Source organism: Perognathus longimembris, chromosome 7 (genome assembly GCF_023159225.1).
Source record: "Perognathus longimembris pacificus isolate PPM17 chromosome 7, ASM2315922v1, whole genome shotgun sequence".
NCBI classification, from domain to species: Eukaryota; Metazoa; Chordata; class Mammalia; order Rodentia; family Heteromyidae; genus Perognathus; species Perognathus longimembris.
The window spans coordinates 68,127,133-68,133,813 of record NC_063167.1 but is presented as its reverse complement, the minus strand read 5'-3'; the positions used below and the strand labels follow the sequence as shown (position 1 = coordinate 68,133,813).

Here is a 6,681-nt window from a genome sequence, read left to right as displayed (position 1 = left end):
GACATTGCTCCTAGTGAAATGATGATACAAAGTAGGGAGGAAGAAGGGGTCACTGAATACACATGTTCTTGCTCTGTATCTCTGTCTCTGTGTCTCATTGTCTCTCTGTGTCTGTTTACCTCTCTCTCTCTCTCTTTCTGCTGCTGGCATTCTACCACCTAAGCCATATCTCCAGCCAAGTTTTTTGTGTATGTTGCTACTGGGGCTTGAACTCAGGGCTTAGGCATTGTCCCTGACCTTTTCCTTCAAGACTGGCTCACTACCACTAGAGCCACAGCTCCACTACTGGCCTTTTGCTGCAAGTTAATTGGCAATAGAAAAGAGTCTCGTGGGCTTTCCTTTCCCTGCTAGCTTCAAACCACAATCATCAGTTCTTAGTATCTGAGTATCTAGGATTATAGGCACAAGGTACCAGCACCCATCAACAGCATCTTCAGCCCAGCTTTGTGTTGTTTATTTTGGAGATGGAGTCTCACATATAGATTTTTCTGCCACAGCTGGCCTAGAGCTTCAATCTTCTAGATCTCAGCATCATGAGTATCTAGGATTTTAGGAGTAAACCATTAGATACCTGCTAAAGTTACACATCCTTATTCTAAAGTCTTTTTCTCTCTCCTTCCTATTCTAGGCCTTGAAACAAAACCACATCAAAAAAGAAAAATCTTCCAAAGCCACAGTGGTTTTGTCTGTCCATGTTCTCTCTGTGAATGAGAACCTTCTAGGTTTTGAATGTTTTATCACTGTGTGTCCTACTTCAAAGACATGGTGATCCTACCCTGGGAAAACCAAACAATGATAGTGGAATTTGTGCTCCAAGGATTTTCTTCCATTCTGCAGCTAAATATTTCTCTCTTTTTGATGTTTTTTTCTTTGCTATGTATTAACAGTTTCTGGAAACATCTTGATTGTCCTCATCGTTTTGTTCAACCATGCCCTCCATACTCCCATGTACTTCTTCCTGTCCTTTCTAGAGGTTTGGTACACCTCCAACATTGTCCCCAAGATGTTGTTGATCATCATAGCTGAGCAGAATACTATTTCTGTGACTGGCTGCCTGGCATAATTCTACTTCTTTGGATCCCTAGCAGCAACAGAGTGCCTTTTGCTCACTGTGATGTCCTATGACTGCTACCTGGCCATTTGCCATCCTCTCCGCTACCCCATCCTCATGACTGGTCCCTTGTGCATTCTATTGGCTACTGGCTCTTGGTTCAGCTGCTTTCTCCTCACAGCAATCACCATGGTCCTGCTGTGTAGTCTAACCTTCTGTGGACCCAATGAAATCAGTCACTTCTTTTGTGACTTTACCCCTCTGATCCATCTCTCCTGCCTGGACACCTCACTGACTGAGACCATTGCCTTTGCCACATTCTCAGCAGTCACTCTGGTTCCATTTCTTCTCATCACAGCCTCTTATTCTTGCATCCTTGCTGCTATTCTAAGAATCCCCTCTGGCACAGGCCGGAGAAAGGCCTTCTCCACCTGCTCTTCCCACCTGACTGTGGTCACAATGTTTTATGGGACACTGATTGCCACCTACCTTGTGCCCTAAGCCAATAATTCTTCCCAATGCTTGCACAAAGGGTTCTCTCTGCGCTATACCATCCTGACACCCATGTTCAACTCCATCATCTACAGCCTGAGGAACAAAGATATCCATGAAGCTCTGAAGAAGTGTGTGAGGAAAAAGTCAGCTGTCTTCAGATGATGCCAAAGATAAAGAACTTTTTGAGATAACCAGGTTTATGAGGATGGCCATGAACACTCCCAAATTCTATCAGCTTCAAGTGAATTAGTGTCCCAGACCTATGTGTCTGCAGATCAGATTATGCACCATCATCTGTAGTAATCTTGGGTTTTTGTGAAAAAACCTCTATGTGAACTGGTAAGGTCATCCACACATTCATTCAAATATTCATTAAGGGGGGCTGGGGATATAGCCTAGTGGCAAGAGTGCCTGCCTCGGATACACGAGGCCCTAGGTTCGATTCCCCAGCACCACATATACAGAAAACGGCCAGAAGCGGCGCTGTGGCTCAAGTGGCAGAGTGCTAGCCTTGAGCGGGAAGAAGCCAGGGACAGTGCTCAGGCCCTGAGTCCAAGGCCCAGGACTGGCCAAAAAAAAAAAAAAAAAAAAAAAAATATTCATTAAGGGTCTACTATGTTCAAGGCACTGTGCTGGGCATAATGATAAAATAATTAACAAAAACAGACACATTTCCTGCTCTCATTAAACTAAGTCTTAAGGGGAAAGAAAAACATTGATTGAGCAATTAATATAAAACTACTAATATAAATATTAAGTTACATTTATGATTCATAATTGAAAATAATTACTATCAGATGACCTATTCGAATGGCCGAAATTCACAATATTAACAACATCAGATTCTGGAAAGGATATGGAGCCACAAGAACTCTCAATTATCCCTGGTGGGAATAGATGTGTAATGGTCTTGCAATTTTTCACAAAACCAAATGTATTTTTTTTAATTTTTAATCATGCTTTTAGAATTTATTCAATTTCTCAATTATTTCCTCAATTGTTTCCATAAGATAAAACTGTGCAGAAATGCTTATAACAACATTTGGGGAAGGACAGCCCTGAGCTTGAATCCAAGGCTTCAGCTGTCCCTGAGCTTTTTTGCTCAAGGCTAGTTAGTCCTCTGACACTTGAGCCACAACTCCACTTTCTGCTTTTCTAGTAGTTGATTGGAGATAAGAGTCTCATGGACATTTCTGCCCTGGCTAACTTCAAAGTGCAATTCTCAGATCTCAGCCTCTGAGTAGCTAGGATTACAAGCATGAGCCACTAGTGCCCATCAGCCCCATTATTAATAATTACCCAAACTTGGCAACTGTCAAGATGTCCTCAATAGGTGGACAGATAAACTGTGTTGCATCCAGACAATAAAATATTCAGTACTGAAAATGACTGAATTGTTGAGCCATGCAAAGACCTAGAGAAACCTTTCATATGTATTGTCACATGAACACAGCCAAGCTGAAAAGGTTATATACCATATGATTCCACTACATGGCATTCTTGAAAAAACAAGACTATGGAGACATTAAACAGATCAGTAGATATCTGGTAATGGGAGGGTGGGGGATGAATAAGGAGAGCCTGTAGGAATTTGGGGCAGTTAAACTCTGTACGATATTCTAAGGGTGATATGTCTTGATATTTGTCCAAATCTGTTGAATGCCATGAATTCATGCATAGAATATAATGCAAAGATTAAATGGTATGGCTATACAGGTTCCTTGGTTATACCAATTGTGCCAGTTAGGTGTGGAATTTAGATAGTTATAACAGGATTTATGTAAATATGTACAGGCAGAGGTTATGTGAGAACTCTTTGTCCCTTTTATTCAATTGTGCTATAAACTTAAAACTTACCTGAAAATAAATTGATTTTAAAAATTTATAATCATTGTAAAATGTTTATTGTACATCAAGACTGTGGAACCATGATTCCTTTCCCTGGAGTATACTTGGCAAAGAATTATCTAATCCTTTGCACTCTGGGACTTAGAGGTGGGAACAGAAAGATTTGGAGAAATGAAGCTAAGCTAAGGACCCACCATTGTATCTCCAGCAATCCATCAACACTGCTACCATAATAGGAGAGCTCAATTCGATGTTAGGATTTCATACTTACTGAGTGTTGCCTTGTCTTGGTAGGCCTTCTTCTAGGATCTTGTCTATGCTTGCTCCCCTTCCCACTGACATGCTCTCAGTTGTTTAAACATAGGGTGCTCTGTGTGTTTGTGTGTGTGTGTGTGTGTGTGTGTGTGTGTCTGTGCCTGTTCTTAGCTTTATGAGGTTCTAAAGTGTTTCATTGACTTCAGAGTAGAAAAGCTGAGGTCAGCATTACACACTCAGATGAAGCCTAGTTCCTGAAAATTATGCTTCCTTAGTGCTAAGAACAAAATCATATTTTGCCTAAACTTTTCTCTTTATTCTAGCTTATTTTATTTCTCTTTATAGTATAAGAAATTATACTCACTCTTAATGAAGGTTGCTCAAAACTCCAGCTGAAAAGTACACATACTGCATTGGATGTCTGAAAATATGTCCAGGCTTAGCTTTCTAAAGAGAGGATTTTCCTCCTACAATGCTTCTAAGCTGAGAGAATATTGTTAGGATCATCTCAGTGAAAGCACAAGTTGTCAGCTTTCAATTGTGACTTACTTGCGGCAAGTATCAGATAAACATCAGATTGGTTTAGGAGGAAGCTGGATGGATGGCTAAGAAAGCTGGTATTTGCATCATGAACAAGTTTTGAATTCAAATGCTGCCACTTTTTAGCATCATGACTTTGGGTCAATTATAGCACTTACTAATCTTAGTCTTGCTTTTCTGTAAAGGAAGACAAACACCTCTGTGTACCTATCCCATATTTCTGAGGAGTCAGGGTGTAGATGGTGGGCTGTCTGTCTCACAAGAAAAGCTCAGTAAATGAAGAGCTCCATCTGCTCATCTTTCAAGTTCTCCCTTCCACACCAAAACCTAGCCCAAATTATTATCCAGCAGAAATTCATTTTGATATTCACTTTTTGAAATTCACTTTTGACAAAGTGATAAATGGCCACCAGTGGCTCACACCTGTAATCCTAGCTACCCAGGAGGCTGAGATCTGAGGATGTCAGACGCTAGCCTGGGCAGGAAAGTCTATAAGACTCTTATCTCTAACCATCAAAAAGCCAGAAGTGGAGCTGTGGCTCAGGTGGTAGAGCACAGGCCTTGAGTGAAAAAACTAAGGGACAGCACCCAGGCCCTGAGTTCAAGCCCTAGTATTGAAACACAAACAAAACATGACAAATATTAAAACCCAAGAAGAATGAGATTACTGTATATTCTTTCACAGCTAAGGATGATTAGGGAGATTTTTCCTCAGGTATTTATAGAACAAGGACTAGCTTGTACCACTTTTGTTTCTGAGTCCAGGCTGCTATCCTCAATGCCACATTAACCATTTACCAACCAAATGATTTCTGTTATTTCTTTGGGAATTCCCATTAGGAACTCTCTTTAAAATGCCCTCATGGTCATTATTTTGCTGTATCTGGAGAGAGTGTAGTGTTTTATAGCACCGGCCAGAATCTTTGGTGTCACCAGCAGACTCAAGACTCACAGTGCATCTCCTCTAAGACGACAGCCTGGAATCAGGTCACAAAGCCTCAAGGTTTTTGTGGTCAGCAAATCCCTGTTAATAGGGAAAATATTTCCTCTTTATTCCTTCTATAGGAAGCCACAACTCCTAACCTCTTAAATAGGGAAGAAACAAGTTGGGTTAAAACTAGCTTCCTCTTTGCATTGGACATGAAAATGAAATATGAAAGCTGAAAGCTAGCATTACACACTGTTAGCAAAGTCTATAGGACTCCAGGAGCCACATTCGTGGTCATATAACTGGAAATAAATACCAAACAGTAGCAAGAAGCCACAAAGTACATCATCTAGACCAGTAACTTTTAATGGGCTTAAGAGTTTGAATAAAGGTAACTATGAAGCCACTAAAAAGGGAAGGAGAGAAAGCAGTATTTGAGTCTCACTGGTGTGTTCTCTAAGCAGTTCCTCTTTTATCTATTTTGTTTATTGCTGTTGTATTTAAAACGTTATTCTTCTGTCCCTATGCATGTGTATGTGCACACCACACACATACACACACACACACACACACACACACACACACACACACTTTTCCCTTAGTTTTTTGGGGGGAGGGCAGTAGTAGGGCTTGAATTTAGTCAGGGCTTGGGCACTGTCCCTTATCTTTTTCTGCTCAAGGCTGGCCCTCTACCAGTTGAAACACGGCTCCATATCTGTCATTGTTTTTGTTGCTTTAAGATAAAGGTCTCAAAGACTTTCCCACTTGAACTAGCTTTGAACCTTAATCCTCAGATCTCAGCCTCCTGAGTAGCTAGGATTACAGTACCTAACTCATATTTTTCTTTTTTTTTTTTTAATCAAACTTTCTTATTTCTATAGCTTCTTCCATTTATGCTGTTTGTTTTTTTCTGGAAAAATATACAAAAACATGGGGAAAATACACAAAACATGTTTGGCTCAATGTATGCCTTTTAAGTTCAATAAGCATAGGTAGGCCCTGAATAAGAGGAGGAAGAGAGGAGAAAGTATGCAAAGAGGACTCCAGTCCCTGGGATTACCAGCTTCTATAAAATGATGTTGTAAATCTACAAGAATCATCATAGCACTGTAAGATTTAAAATGCTTATTGAAACATAATAATTGTACATACTTATGGAGTGCTAATTTGATACACGTGTAGAATGTGTAATGATCAATTAAGGGTAATTAGCATTTGCATCTACTTAAACATTTACTATTTCTTTGTATGGTGTTGGGGATTCACGCTGCCCTTCCCCCAGCCCTGGAGCAGTGTAAAAAGCTAGCCACTCCCATCTTCCAGCTTCAACTGGAAGAGAAATCCCTGCCCCTGGGGGGCAAACACGTGTGTGCCATCATGGCGGGGACTTCTACAGAGACCCAGCTCTTGGGAGGGCTGTGATCTCCGCCCACAGAGGAAGTTTCATGACATCACTTGATGGGCAGCCCAGCTCAGCCAATCAGCTAGTCACCCCAAGTCCCTCTCCTTCCCACCTTTGTCACCGTAATAAATTCTTCTGCCCTCCCTCTAGACGGAGAGACCA

At 40.9% G+C, this 6,681-nt stretch overlaps 1 pseudogene; it reads left to right on the top strand.

Moving 5' to 3' along the window:
• Positions 1-762: 762 nt before the first annotated feature.
• On the top strand, positions 763-4,131 carry LOC125355730 (annotated as a pseudogene).
• The last annotated feature ends 2,550 nt before the right edge of the window (positions 4,132-6,681 follow it).